This window comes from Triturus cristatus, chromosome 1_1 (assembly GCF_964204655.1).
Source record: "Triturus cristatus chromosome 1_1, aTriCri1.1, whole genome shotgun sequence".
NCBI lineage: Eukaryota > Metazoa > Chordata > Amphibia > Caudata > Salamandridae > Triturus > Triturus cristatus.
The window spans coordinates 1,102,027,750-1,102,042,451 of record NC_140579.1 but is presented as its reverse complement, the minus strand read 5'-3'; positions in this window follow the sequence as shown (position 1 = coordinate 1,102,042,451).

Sequence of the window (14,702 nt, the reverse complement as noted above, 5' to 3'; positions counted from 1 at the left end):
AAGTTGTGCTTTGGGTCCTGAGAAGCCCAACCCTCGAGCAGCATCTGCACCAAAGGTGAGCCCTCCAGCATCTCCACGATCTGCGTGGGGCCCTTCTGCATTTTGCCACTCGACGCGCCTAACCGGTTGCTGGCCCGCTGGCTAGTGGCCATCTTGGCGACGAAATCTACGACAAACACCGCTGGTCTGGTTGCTCCAGACTGGCCCTTGCTCCCCTCCAAAGGAGCAATCCCTCTGACCTTGCTGGTCAGAACCAACAGCTGATTTCCGAATCCTCCTGCAATTGCTTTTGCCAAGGCTTGTTTGCTTCGATCAAGTCGCCGACACCGCCGACAGCGAGAGCCTGCGTGGGACAGCTCGTGAGCCGACTCCTGGACGTCGTCGACCTTCAGGGACCACGTGGCTGCGGAGACAAGCTACCCCTCATCACCTGTTTGCACCCGACATCGCCTGGTACCCACCTGGTGCCACGCTGGTCACTGGCTAGTGACTGTGAACACTGTCCCCTCTGCTTACAGGTCTTCAACATCTCCGATCCACTCTTGGATCCACTGCATCTCTTCCCGACCGACCGCCTGCAGCACTTTTGTCTACAGGCCCCACGGAACAGATAGAAGAAACCCGACGCACTTCGAGGCCTATGCACCCGCTTCCTGTGGGTGAGGTAAAGCTGGCACACCTGTGCCCAAGTGTAGTATTACATCTCTAGTGCCTGTGTTCCAAATCTTAAGTTCCTAGGTCATCCGGAAGATTCCTTTTGCAGTAACTTTGTACTTTTTACGCACCCATTGAAACCTATGGGAGCACGCGTGTGACTATTTGCTCTGCACACGCCACCCGTGGACCTCCTGGTCACTAACTGACGTTAGCTCCTTGTAGGCCCAGCGATTCTAGAGGCCCTAGGCCTTTTCCCTTTCCTGTTCGTGGTACTTATACCACTATTTTAGTATATGGTTCGAGTGGCCACCAGGGCCTATCCATATAAAGTGCAACTTCTGTGTATTCTGTGATAATCTTGTTTGACGATTTGTGCTCCTGTGCTCATAAAGAGACTAGGGGTTACTTTGAGAAATAAATACATATATATTTTGAATATATATCTGTGTGGTGTCCTTTCATTGGTATAAAAGGGGGTTGCATTTGGTAAAACAGCTGGCTTAACACGCATCACGAGTTTAGCCTCAAAGACTGCTTAGCCTACGCTACCACTAGGGCAGCTAGTCCGAAAAGGTTGACTTACAACCACACCATAAGGGTTGCTTGGCATGGTACAAGGTGATCACTTTAACTAGTGAGCATCATATACCAGGCCAACTTCTCACAGGAGGGAAGAAGGTTGACCCCAGAACGAATTAGAGCAATTGCTCAAATGACTGTGCCAAATACTCAAAGAGAAGTACGTGCCTTTTTGGGTATCACATCATACTGCAGACAATGGATCCCAAATTTTTCGTTGTTAGCAAAGCCTTTGTTAGCTCTCACGTGCAAAGATGTTTCGAATCCTCTGCCATGGTCTGATGACTGCCAGAAGAGCTTTTCTGAGCTACGCGATGCGTTGTGTTCAGCTCCTGTGTTGGGTACCCCCGAATACAGTAAACCATTTACACTATACGTTCATGAACGAGAGGGTTGCGCGTTGAGCGTGTTGACACAACAATTTGGTGATAAACAGTGTCCGTGTGCGTATTTTTCATCAACCTTAGATCCAGTAGCAAGAGCATTGCCGAGTTGCCTTAGAGCGACAGCGGCAGCTGCTGTGTCTATTCGACAGTCTGCTGGTCTGGTCATGAGTAATATGTTAGTGGTAATGGTTCCACATGCAGTAGATACTTTATTGAACAGAACAAAAACTCAACATCTCACGAGTGCTAGGTTGTCAGGCTATGAGCTGACACTCTTGGCAAGTCATATTCAGATTAAGAGATGTAATGTGTTGAACCCAGCCACATTGTTGCCGACTACTGTATAATCGAGCGATTCAGAACCACATGATTGTTGTTTGCGAACTGAAGAAGAAACGAAGGGTCGGATCGATTTGAAAGATACCCCGTTGTCAGATCTGGATGGTACTTTGTATGTGGATGGTTCGTGCTTTAAGTTGTCGAACGGTGATGTGACTGCCGCGTATGCTGTGACGACATTGAGTACGGTTGTTGAGACTGCGAGAGTAAGTCAGAATTCTGCACAAGCTGCAGAGTTAATTGCGCTGACGAGAGCGTGTGTTTTGGCCGAGGGAAAGAGAGTGAACGTCTTTACCGATAGCCAGTATGCGTTTGGTGTTGCACATAGTTTTGGACGATTATGGAGAGAGAGAGGATTTTTGACGTCCCACGGGACAAAAATACAGCATGGACAATTGGTGAATGAGCTTCTGGAATCACTTACTTTGCCAAAGCAAGTTGCGATTGTGAAGTGTAGTGCTCATCGGAAGGTCACGGATGATGTTGGTCGTGGTAATGCATTTGCAGATGAGATTGCGAAAAAGACGGCAAAGAACATGACGAGTCGAATGTATGTTGCAAGTTCTGCAAGATGGGTTACGGATGCTGGAATGTGTGAAGACACGATTGAGAGTGTGAAGTCAATTCAGAATGAGGCTACTGAGAGTGAGAAGAATGTGTGGAAAGACAGTATGGGTAAATTGGATTCGACTGGTTGTTGGATCGATCTGTCAGAACATCAAAGATGGATGTTACCTGATGCGTATGTGCTTGCAGTAGTTACAATGGCACATGGAATGGCACACATTAGTGCGAAAGGAATTTGCAAGTTGTTGGCCCCGGTATGGAAGAATGATGGAATTTCTAAGTGTGCGGAGAGGGTGGTTAAGAATTGCATGGTTTGCCTGATGCATAATCCTTGCAAGGGAACTCCAACTCCAGCTGGTCATTTTGCTCCCCCGACTTGTCCCTTTGAGGTTATCCAATTAGACTTCATTCATATGGAAAGGTGTAACAACCTTAAGTATGTCCTTGTTGTAGTTTTTGCATTTTCACGATGGATTGAAGCCTACCCCTTGAAGGATAATACAGCCCTGTCCACAGCCAAAGTCCTTCTCAAAGAGTTTTTCCCTAGGTTTGGCATGCCACGGATTGTATGGTCGGATAACGGAAGTGAGTTTGTGGGAAAGGTCATGAAGAGCGTGTGTGTGGGTTTGGGGATTAGACAGAAGTTCCATAGTGCAAATCACCCACAGTCCGCAGGTCTTGTTGAGGGTTATAACGGGACTCTGAAATTGAAGTTAGCCAAGATCCAAACGACCACTGGGTTGTCATGGCCAGATGCATTGCCTCTGGCTCTTCTATCCACTAGGGCGACTGTTCACTCTCGAATAGGGCTTAGCCCGTATGAAATTGTGTTTGGTCGTCCTGCGAACGTTTGGGGAGTCCCTAGACCTAAAGAATTCACCCAGCTCGAATATCCCATGTTGATCGATTACCTTTATGACTTGACTGCTAAACTAAGTGCCATTCATCAACAGGTTTTTGAGGCTCTGCCAAAGCCAACAGAGGGACCAGGACACAAGTTACAGCCTGGCGATTTCGTGGTCGTAAAGAACTTTGGGAAATCAAGAAGCTTGGAGCCAAGATATATCGGACCGTTCCAGGTCCTGTTGTCAACAAAAACTGCTGTTCGATTGGCTGGAAGAAAGCATTGGGTACACGCTGCCCATACGAAACGTGTACCGCTTCCTTTACCGTATGACAAATGGATTAGACAGGGAATTGGCAATTCTGAGACAGAGTGTGTTCCTAGGCTTGTCCCGTTCAGTGATGCACAATTTAAAGGTCTTGAGTCTGCTAACCTGAAGAACACTGCTGCTTCACCTGGAACTGTGCCTTTGCCCCTGGATTCGAACATTACTCCGTTCAAACATTCACCTGAAGAATTGAACACTGTTTCGCCATCTGGTCCCTTGTTCGAAGAACAGACACAACCTGGAAGACATCGTTACTCTTTCCGCTCCCATTCCAAGGACTAATAAAGTGAATACCCTTTCGTGTTTTTCCTTTGCCCCCTCTGCCCTGACAACTCATCTTTGGACAATTGTATTCTCCTCAGCCAGGAAGTTTGCTGTGTGCGTTGGTTTTTTTTATTTTATTTTTTATACATTTAGAACCGGCCATCCGGGTTCGCCGTAGGGCCGTGACGTGTGCCTAGTTTTGATTTGCAGGTTACCAGACGCTAGGTCGGTTCCCCCGGTTGGTCTTTGGGAACTCCCAAGGCTAACGGCCGCATTTCCGAACAGGTACAAACCAACCGCCACGGACGGCTCGAGTAGAGGATGGAGCTTCCTGCGCTGCGAGGTGTTAATACTATGATTAAGCGTAAAGTGAAATTGCATGAAATATTGCACAACAAATGTTTCCTGATCCAGTGTGCCCTAATGTTTTTGATTGTCTTGATAACTCTGATGGGTGGAATTGTCTTTGGTGCACAGTTAATTTTTGTACCTACTATGTCTACGGTGCCTCCTCACGTTTCCTTTCCTGTTACAACTGCTTGTTTGCACTCTTTTCACCTTTTACCTGAACACGAACAAGCGAGACGTTCTGAGTTCGTGAACAACTCATTTATTCAACTCCTGCACCAACACCAACTAGTGATGAATATGACTAATTGCTGGGTATGTGGTTTAATGCCGCATACCGTCGATAAAGGTATCCCGTATCTAGTTCTGCCTTTTAGCTATAATGGGTCATCATGGGCATTCCAGACTATGTTCCTCTTTGCGCTTGAGACCTATCCCCCGCGACCACCACGCTCCACAAGATATAGCTCTAGCAATAAAGCCTTGGTAAGAGGAGTTGCCGATATGAGTAGAGATATCGATGCATATTCTTCCATTCCTAAGGACGAGTTGCAAGCTTATGTGGGTTGGAATGCGACTGGGTATAGCATTAGTCTGGGTGAGAAACAGCGCAAGAGCTCGTCTCCGATTTGGGTCGTACCACACTTAGGTCGTTTTTGTTTGCAAGGCAATGGTCAGAATACGAGAGCTTAGCTAGGGAAGAGTGACTGTACTGAAACGTATGTTTTTCCATCACAGTCTTCTCCTGCGTTTTTGGCTGCCAAGGGTACATACTTTGTCTGTTATGACCGAGCATACACATGGTTGCCCCCAGATTTTTCGGGAACATGTTATGTTGCTAACTTACTGCCGCCTACATTTACGGCTGCCTCTGATTATCACAAGGCCAGAATTGTGAGGGGCGTTGTTATTCAGGAAGACACTGCGGGTCAGGAAGTGAGAGACTTCCTCAAGGGTTTTCTGCCGTTTTGGGGACCTATGGTTAATAGTAGGAACCTGAGACAACTGACTCGTGTAGTTGAATCCACTGTTAATGTAACGGCTGGTGCCCTTGGTAACTTGACGGCTGAGCTTCAAGCGGATCGCCTTATGACGTTGCAGAACCGTATGGTTCTTGATGTGGTACTTGCTGATCGAGGTGGAGTGTGTAAAGTGATCCGATCGAGTTGCTGTGTTTTTATTCTGGATAATGCTCCAACAGTTTATGAGGCCATTTCCAAGTTGCATAAGATCTCTGATTCTATACATATGGATGAAGGGGAGTGGTCGCTAACTGGATGGTTTTGGAACCTATTATCTGCGTGGGGATGGAGGGTTCTGATGATCATTGGGGCTGCCTTAGCTCTCCTGTTTTCGTGCTGTCTCTGTGTCCAGTGTGGTCCTGCCTTATTTGGTCTTTGCGCCACAACGTGTGTAAGAAGGCCACCTGTTACTAGAGAGGTATTGATGGAAAGGATGATGCTTCAGCAACATCTCAGTGATTTGATGAAAATAGGTATCGACTCGGATATCGATTAGTGCTTGCCTATGTATGGGCAAAAGGAGGGTCTGAGGTTCCGTGGAAACTGAACCCATGTTTCTGAGCTAATGGTACCGTGACGATCCTGGCATTAGCGAATTGCAAATAATGAGTCTAATATAAAGCAAGCGTTTTCGCAACGCTGCACTGAAGGATTCGTCATGTATTACTGATTCTTGTGCTCGAACCTACGGGTTCCATTTCGTGCACGACGTCCATTTTGTATCATTGCCCTCACATAGTCAGTGAATGAGCGATGTCCGAACAATGACCCTGATTAGGTAACCTCGAGGGCACGTAGTCCCTAGTGCGCGCTCTGCCGACTTCTGCATGACTTGGCGAAAGCTGACCCTGTCGCCTGAGGCGGACCCTGCCGTACTGGTTTTCTGTCCTGTCCTGCCTGAGCCAAGCTACTGACCCTGACACAATAGACCACGCTTCTTTTATTAGCCTACGAATATGTCTTATCTGACTCTTCTATTTTCTGCATCTGTTCCTGCTTTTCCCTTTAGCCTTTTATGATGAGGAGGTGACCAATTTTATTATGGGGCGGTCCGGCCTTTCAATAGAGGGATGTCAGAAACATGTGATTGAAGGCCAGACACCTGGAGATGGGAATGTGATATTGTGTGATCTTATTGTTTGGAATACAGAAACGGGAATGATTGTAAACTTGCAGGAATGTTTGCCCGAAGCAGAATATTCAGTATTTAAGGAGCGACCTGCTTTGTACAAATCGAGCAGTCTCCTTAGAATCTATCTTGCATGATACTTCTGTGACTTCTGTTCCTGACTGCAGTCATTAAAGACGATCTTTTGACGCCAGAGGAAGAACCCCGTGTCTCTGTTTGTTAAGTAAGCCAAAACAGGTGAACCCAGAAGGTTTCAGGTGTTGTCCCCTGGCACCGCTGGGTCTTAGAAATTGCCCAGTCCTTCAGTATGGAGTGGTGCAGAGTACAGTAGAGTGACATGGAGGTCAGAGGCATAGAATAGAGTGGTGAACAGAGCAGTGGTGTAGAGTGCAGTGGCACCGAGTAGACTGCAGTGGCATAGAGTGCAGTTGTTTAGAGTGTAGTGGTGTAGATTTCAGTAGCATAGAGTAGAGTGGTGCAGAGAAGAGTGGCGTAGAGTGCAGTAGAATAAAGTACAGTGGTGCAGAGTAGAGTCGCAGAATGCAGTGGTATAAAGTGCAGTGGTGTAGAGTGCAGTGGCATAGAGCATTGAAGAGTAGAGTGCTGTGGCATAGAGTGCATAGCGTAGAGTATAGTGATGTAGAGTACAGTGGCATAAAGTGAAGTGGCAGAGTCGTGCAGAGTAGAGTGGCATGGGACGTCAAGTGCAGTGGCGTAGAGTAGAATGGTGCGGAGAAGAGCAAAGTGGCATAGAGTGCAGTGGAGTAAAGTACTTGGTAGGGGGTAGGAGGGAAAAGAAGCAACATGGAAGGGGAACTGATGGCAGGGAATAAAAGTTACATGGATGGTGATATAGGAGACGGACTGAAAACACAAGCACTCATAGAGAGTGCCTGAGCACAAATAAAAAAGTAGCCCCATAAACGTAAGTAGTGGATGGACACAAATACTTGGACTGTGCTCCAGGAGAGGGCCAAACACAAGAAGAAGACATACTGCCTGCATGATGTGACACACATGTACAAAGGAAATGAGAGCGACGCTGAGGCTAACAAATGGTAAGCTATGGGGGGGGGGGGCGCTGTAAGCCTACTGTGTGAAACAATATGTCGCTCAGAGACAATGCATGTCCTTTCTAAGTAAGGCCTAAAAAGTGCCCTCTCAGTGCAGGTACAAACTCTTCTTTTGCAGACCAGACTGCCTGATTCCATCTCTGACTCTAGTAAAATGCCTGAGGAGTTCCTGGGACCACATTTCCCTTTCATATGATGTCAGGGGGTGTAAATTTGGAGTGCGCCTTTTCATTTGTGGCACATATTCAATGTGGCTACCAGTTTCCTTTTTCTGCTGCACCCACATCTATAATATGACAATGGTGAAAAGCAGTGGCATAACAAAGGCCCCTGCAGCCCCGCGGTGCAGATCGTCGAAGTACTTGGTTTCTGTTTCAGAGTTTGGTCCAGGTAAAATCTAACGTCTGTAGTCAGGGGCTCCTACTTTATACCCAAGGAAGGGGTGGGACAAACTCTGGGGACCCACTTATAGGAGGGTCAGGACAGAGGGGTGACTACACCTATGTACTTTGTCCAGTTTCGCGCCAGAGCAGGTGCAAATGGCTCCTGCAACTGGTTTGAACTGGACAATGAACAGGGACACCAAATGTTCCCCCAGTGCAGACTTCAAACACTCTAAGAGTGCACCCACCCAGCCACAGTACACTAAATCCTGTCTGGGACGTGGTCACACCTCCCTGTGACAGGAAATCTATTGTCAGGCCTTTCCCTGCTCAAGCTTGGGTCAGCAGCAGGAGAGCAGACTTGTGTCTGTGGCTTGCAGCATCCATTTTGTGATGCCCAGGTCGAGAAAGCTGGTACCGGGTGTACCGGTGTGTCATATAAGTCCCTCTAGAAGGGTTGAATCATACCTCCCCCGCCAGTTACTGGCGGGGAGGTATGATTCCAAGATGTTTGACACCAAACACGACATGTTTCTAAGCAGCCGTTTTAAAGTTAGCATTTACAGCGAGGTTATAATGCACTTAAATATATATGGTTAGCTGCATCACAAACAACCCCGGAAAATAGGTTCCGAACACTGCAGAGCGGCTCTGCTCATGCAGGTACACCCTCTCACATAAAACCCAACACTCTGCCTTCAGGATGGATAAGGCCTGCCATAGGGGTGACTGATAGCTTTATATGTGCAGTGATTTAGAATAGATATAGTGAACCTATATCTAAGTAAGGGGTTCATGCACCACCTTACACAGGCTGCAGTAGCAGACCTGTGGTGTCAGTTTGAATGGTATCTCAGGGGTGGCATAATACATGCTGCAGGCCCTGGTAGGCCTCTGGGGTACCTATGCCCTCGGTGCATAGTATACCATATACTAGGAACTGATAAGAGTACCCCAGAATCCAATCTGGAGTGTACCTAAAGTATATGCAATCAATTTAGAGGAGAAAGCAGCTAGACTGGGGTCCTGGATAGCAGGATCCCAGTCAGACTAAGTCGAAAACAGTGATACATCAGCAAAAAGTGGGGGTAATTGTAAGAAGTAGACCCTACTCTCCTACACCATGGTCTCAGTACAACAGCAGAATGTGGAAATAAAATTGACAATTGTGCCCCATCATTTCCCTGTTTCTGCCTGGTAGCCATTTGCCTCAGACAAACACCCATTTTGTGTGTGACATGCTCTCAGCAACTTGTCTGAAAACTGTCCTTCACATCCCCATTGAATCTTGCACAACCCCCCGCTCCTTGTGGTCAAGCCAATTCCAAGAAGCCTGCCTGTGTGCCTTCCCCCAGTTGTGCCAGAGACTCAGCCACATCCTGTCCATTGTTGGTGACTCAGCCTGTCACACCAGCTGCCCTGTGACCACCCCCAACTGAAAGAGGAAGCGCGAGGTTAGGCCCTGAAACCACACCAACTAATAGAGGAAGCACAAGGCTGTACACTGTGAACACACATTTCTGTGGTTCTGCCAATTCCCAGAACCAGCAAGATAGTTCCTGTTTTACACAAGATGGTTCCTGTTCTTGACTCTAAGCCAGAGATAAACCTCCGAATGAGTAAGGGCCTTCAACTGAAAGAGAACACATTTCCACACATCACATGCCCTCTCATGAGACACAAGACACGCCCCTACCTTGACACATCTGTTGGAAATTACTGCTTGTCACTTCCCTTTTTCTTGTCGCTTCTCCTTTCTTCTTTTTCCTATTGACTGAAAACTGTATAAATATTCTGATGTTTGAATAAAACTGCAGACCACTCCTGTACCCGCTTGGTGCTGGAGCTCTCCCCTTAACTCGAGTTACTGGACCCTTTGTTTTACTCGAACACCATGGACTCCTCTCTTTGCTTTGACTGAAATTATGATTATTAAGTATAGAAATTCTGAGATGAGGTAATATTGAATTAATTTACCACAAGATAACACTACAAAATGCAGAGAACCACCTTTGTGGGCCTCGACTTTGAAAGCAGAGGTTGGGTGTTCAAGGCTAACGGGTGACGCGTGACATAAGTTTAGAAACAAATGCAGTTAGTACTTAATGTAACTGAGCAAAAAGTTGAATGCCTGTGCTATTTAAAAAAAATAGGAATTGATTTGCATATAGGTTTTTAGTAGGAAGAATAGCTTGTAGCTAAGTCAGGGATTGTACTGATTACAAAAGGCTTTGCTATCTCTGTGCCTGTGTAATCAGTAAGGATCTGAACTCCACTGAGTTCCTCTGCTAGATCACTGCCGTGGGCAGTGGGGTCAGGGCACATATAACCCACCACCAACCAATGGTGACATATCGGGATCAGCACGCCAGGCCGAGCACGGTCCCATTCACATCTATCATGAAAAGGAAAGCTAGGGAGATCTTCCATGATCCCTTGAGAGTGGGGAGGGGAGTGGAAATTGTTGAGGATAGGACAGTGGAAGCTGGGGATCTGCAATGGACTAGACTGTAACAGACCTGCCATAGACTTTCACTTCCAGGTTAATTGGATTTCTTCTGCGGTATCTTAGGCAGAGCAGTATTTTAGGAATCACAGGGTATGTAGTAGTAGCGTGGCGGGGAGCAGTGAGTTGTCTCAGCATTAAACTATGCCTAAGTTTACAGTCCCTTGCCTTTCTTTTGTTTCCCCCTTGTGGTTTCGCTGTGGTAAGGGTGTTATTTACCCTTTTGCTGATGGTGTGTTTATTGCTCCTGTTCAGCTCCAACCGAGTACATACAGCCTACGCGTGTTTTGCGGTTTAAACCACTTCTTCAGGGCTCACTCTAAAGTTCCGAAAACTTCTCCCAAACTTTAAAAGATCCATATATGCCCTCTTTACACACGTCTTTGGGTGTTGGGTTTTTATTTCTAGTCACAAATTATCACCATATTTCTGAACATTTTGAAATGCCTGAGGATTGCGCTCAGTAATTTATCTCGAGTATACCACATATATCATTCCATTCGCCTGTGTTCACATGTAAACGGGAAGCTGTCTGTTTTGAGCAGTCTTTGTAACATGCACGCATTTTATCTGTATAAGCTTTCATGGATGGAATGAAATAATGCAGTTGACTGCCTTGTAACGCGATTCTCCAAAATTCAGTGGCACGAACTTTGCAGTCCTTATAAGACAGCACACTTGAGTAACAATAACATGTCCATGGTTCCATCTGAGACTTGAAAAAGACCATGTTAGGTACAGGACGTCTTAGAGTAGAACCCTGGAAATGTAAGTGCTCTGATCCGTGGTCCCCTTCTCCTTTTTGATGCTCCACCCACCCTTTTACCTGGAGCAAAATGTGGTGAGGGTCTCTAGAAGCTGACTTGGCCTAGCACCCCACAAGTACAATGTGGGGCACCTGGGGGTCAGCAGGATTGGGCAGTTTAGTTTAGAGGAAGGGTTTATGGGACAGTTAGGGATAGTTAACAGGGTGCTGGGCACAAATTGAGGGGCTCAGTGATAGGCAGGTGAGGCAGTGTCTTTTCCTGATCACCGCCAGGTAGGCCTTTCGTGTGGCGACATTTCTCCTATTATCAAGCCTCACGCAAAGCAGCATAGCGACAAGAAAAGTAGCGATAACCTCTGTTATCGCTACTTTCCTTACGCCTGCTTTGAAACTGACTTAGCCATGATATCCTATGTAAGGTGGATATCATGGCTAAGTATGTGAGGACCTATCAGCAAGCTATCGCCAAACTTTGTGGGATTATCGCTGGGTTTCCCCGCGATAATCTCACGTTTGGCAGTTAGCGCTAGGATTTTTATCGCTTTTGTGATAAGCGTTGCTGATAGCACGCTATCTCAGCGATAAAAATCCACGCTAGCCGGCGATAATTATCCTAGCGCTAAGTGCGCTTAGCGATAATTATCGCCGGTTGTTGCTGATATGCCCCATAGTTTTCTTCTTTGTTCCAGGTTGTGTTGCTGGTCCTAGCGTGCCGTTATTTTCAATTTGGATTATTGGGCACTTCTTTGTTAAGTGGGCATCGAAGCAAGCCGCCACACAGCCTTTCGGAAAGAACCCTGGGTTTTCAGTGGCTGAACTCAAATATTGAATAGTGAGGCAGAGGAGGGATGAAATAGGTTCAGTTATTGCTATGGTCGTCCAATTTGGTGAGTCCGAGGCCTTGCCCACATGTGTTATTGATTCAGTTCACCTAGGTGACCATGATCTAGTACAGTTATCTGGTTTAGGTTTGATAAAAACAATGAAGATTAATCTGTCAACAGTTGGAAGGTTTTGGTCAGGTATATAGGTCTTCTGGATGGCGCTGATCCCCAGAAGAGTTTGGTGGGGTGCTGTGAGATCTAATGTGGTTGAGAAAGCTAGGAGGAAGGTTAATAGAGAGATGCATTGTTTTTACCAGTCTATGGGGGTGATTGATCATAGTGACATTACAAGGATTTTACTGTTGTGGGTCAGGATGGGGTACATTTGTCGTTCATGGGTAACAAGCTGTACTTATTGCAAACAAGGAACAAATGATCTAACAAGTGTTGAGCTTGTTTGAAGGACTGACTGTGTGTTTGGTATTCTGTGGCTGTTGGAGCGACAGCCAACTATTTACATATAAACATGCATAACAAAGGTGGTGCAGGAAAATGCCTGGAGTTAGGAATTTCATGGTTGGCAGGATATTATAGGGCTCTGACAATATGCCCAAAGGGTGGGGACCTTGTAGGGTGGACGTTGGCAGAAGGAGTACAGGAGAGCAACGCTTTGGTCACGTGTGGGTGTGGCTTAATGGCTACAGCGTCCTACATAGAAGTTGGGGAACAAGGTTCGAGTCTGGCGTGAGGTTCAAGCATCCTGTGATTCTGGGTAAATCACTTAATCTCCCTGTGCCTAAAAATTGATGTGTTAATCTATAATGCAACGGGTGCTCACATAAATCGCTCTGATCCCTTCGGGTCAAGTTCACGCTGTCTTAAATTGCACACAAAAAAAAGAGGATGCTAAATTCAAGGGGATGGTGCTGAATGTTTGAATTGTTCGGTGGTGGGGGGTTCATGTTGGGGTGATGTTTAAATGTGCTAGTGAGGCAAGGTTTGCTATATATTGTATTTAACTGTGAAGCTTGCATACCTGACCTAATAAAGCGCCTTTTGCTCTTTTAAGTGTCTGGTTATTTAGCTCCGCTCCGCCCACTGAGGGCACCCGGGGGTGGCAGCTTGAAAATAATTCACAGTGGGTTGCTTCGGGCGGATGGAGAGTGGCAGGCCAGTGGGTTAGCAGGACTGCGCAGTTTAGTTCAGGGGTGGGATTTATGTGACAGGGACAGTGTGAAGGGCAGTGGGCACAATTCCAGCTGTGCTGTGGTTATGGTCCCTCCCTTTCTCGTGGTTAGCTGTAGTGCAAGATTTGAGAAATATTTTGCTCCACTTTATTTATTTATTTATTTGCATTTTTTATATAGCGCGAACTCGACCCGAAGGTATTGGAGCGCTGTACATGAGCATCGTAATTTACATTACATATTCAGGCACGGGAGATACGGGGGCATATTAACAAGGGCTTTATCTCTGCTTTTTTGGCTTTAAAAGGCAAAAAAGCAGAGAGAAAACTAGCACCCTATCAACAACAGGGTGCTAACATGCAAATTTGCATGTTAGCACCCTTTTACTCTACGCTTCCCCTTGCATCTCTAATGAGATGCAAAGGGGGCGTTCCAGAGTTAAATAATAGGAGAAATGTCTTTCTCCTATTATCAAGAATATCGCTAACCCTGTTAGAGACAAAAAAAGCTGCGCTAACCGCGGTTAACGCTGCTTTTTTACATCTGGTATTTTTCTGACTTAGCCATGATATCCTATGGATGGAGGATATCATGGCTAAGTTTGTCTGTCCCTATCAACAAGCTAACGTGAGATTATCGCTGGGTTTCCAGCGATAATCTCACGTTAGCCCCTTAGCGTCAGGATTTTTATCGCTATTGAGATAAGCGTTGCTAATAGCACGCTATCTCAGCGATAAAAATCAACGCTAGCCGGCGATAATTATCCTAGTGCTAAGTGCGCTTAGCGATAATTATCGCCGGTTGTTGTTGATATGCCCCTAAGTGATTTGTCCAGAATCACAGGATGTGGACGCGACCTCGAGGCTCGAACCCTGGTTGGCAGCACCAAAGTCGGCAGTTTAAGCCGACGGACCACATCCCCTCCCCTTTAATGGTGTGGATGGCTGCGTTTCTCTTGTCACTGATGTTAGGACAGGTGGCAGACAAACATGGGGCTCAGGCACAAGGCACGAAGTGTTGGGGCCTTGCTAGAGGGCCTTGGCAGGTGGAGTACAGGGGTGCAGTTCTTGGATCAGGTGTAGAAGGATGGTGCATACCTTGAAGGGGGTGGAGCTGACTGTTTGCATTGTTTGGATGGGGGCTATTCATGTTGGGGAAGGTTTATGGGTGTGGGAATTGGTTGTTCAAATGTACTAGTGAAGCGAGTTTGCTGTATATTGCAGTTAGTTGTGAATTTCTGCTGCATACCTGTCCTGATAAAGCGGACTTTAAGCTCGTGTCTGTTTCGTTGTGCCATTTAGCTGAGGGTCTTGGCCTGAGTGAGTGCCTGTGGTGGGGTGGGTCCCACAACGCCGCGGGTAGACACAGTTCACCCGGTTTGCCAGGAGCTATGCGAATGTGCTTGCTCACCCGACTACCTTCTTGGCCCCAAAGCTAAGGGGCATATTTACAACAAGGCGATAAAAAATTATTGCCGCTTTAGCGGCCGTTTTCGGCCGA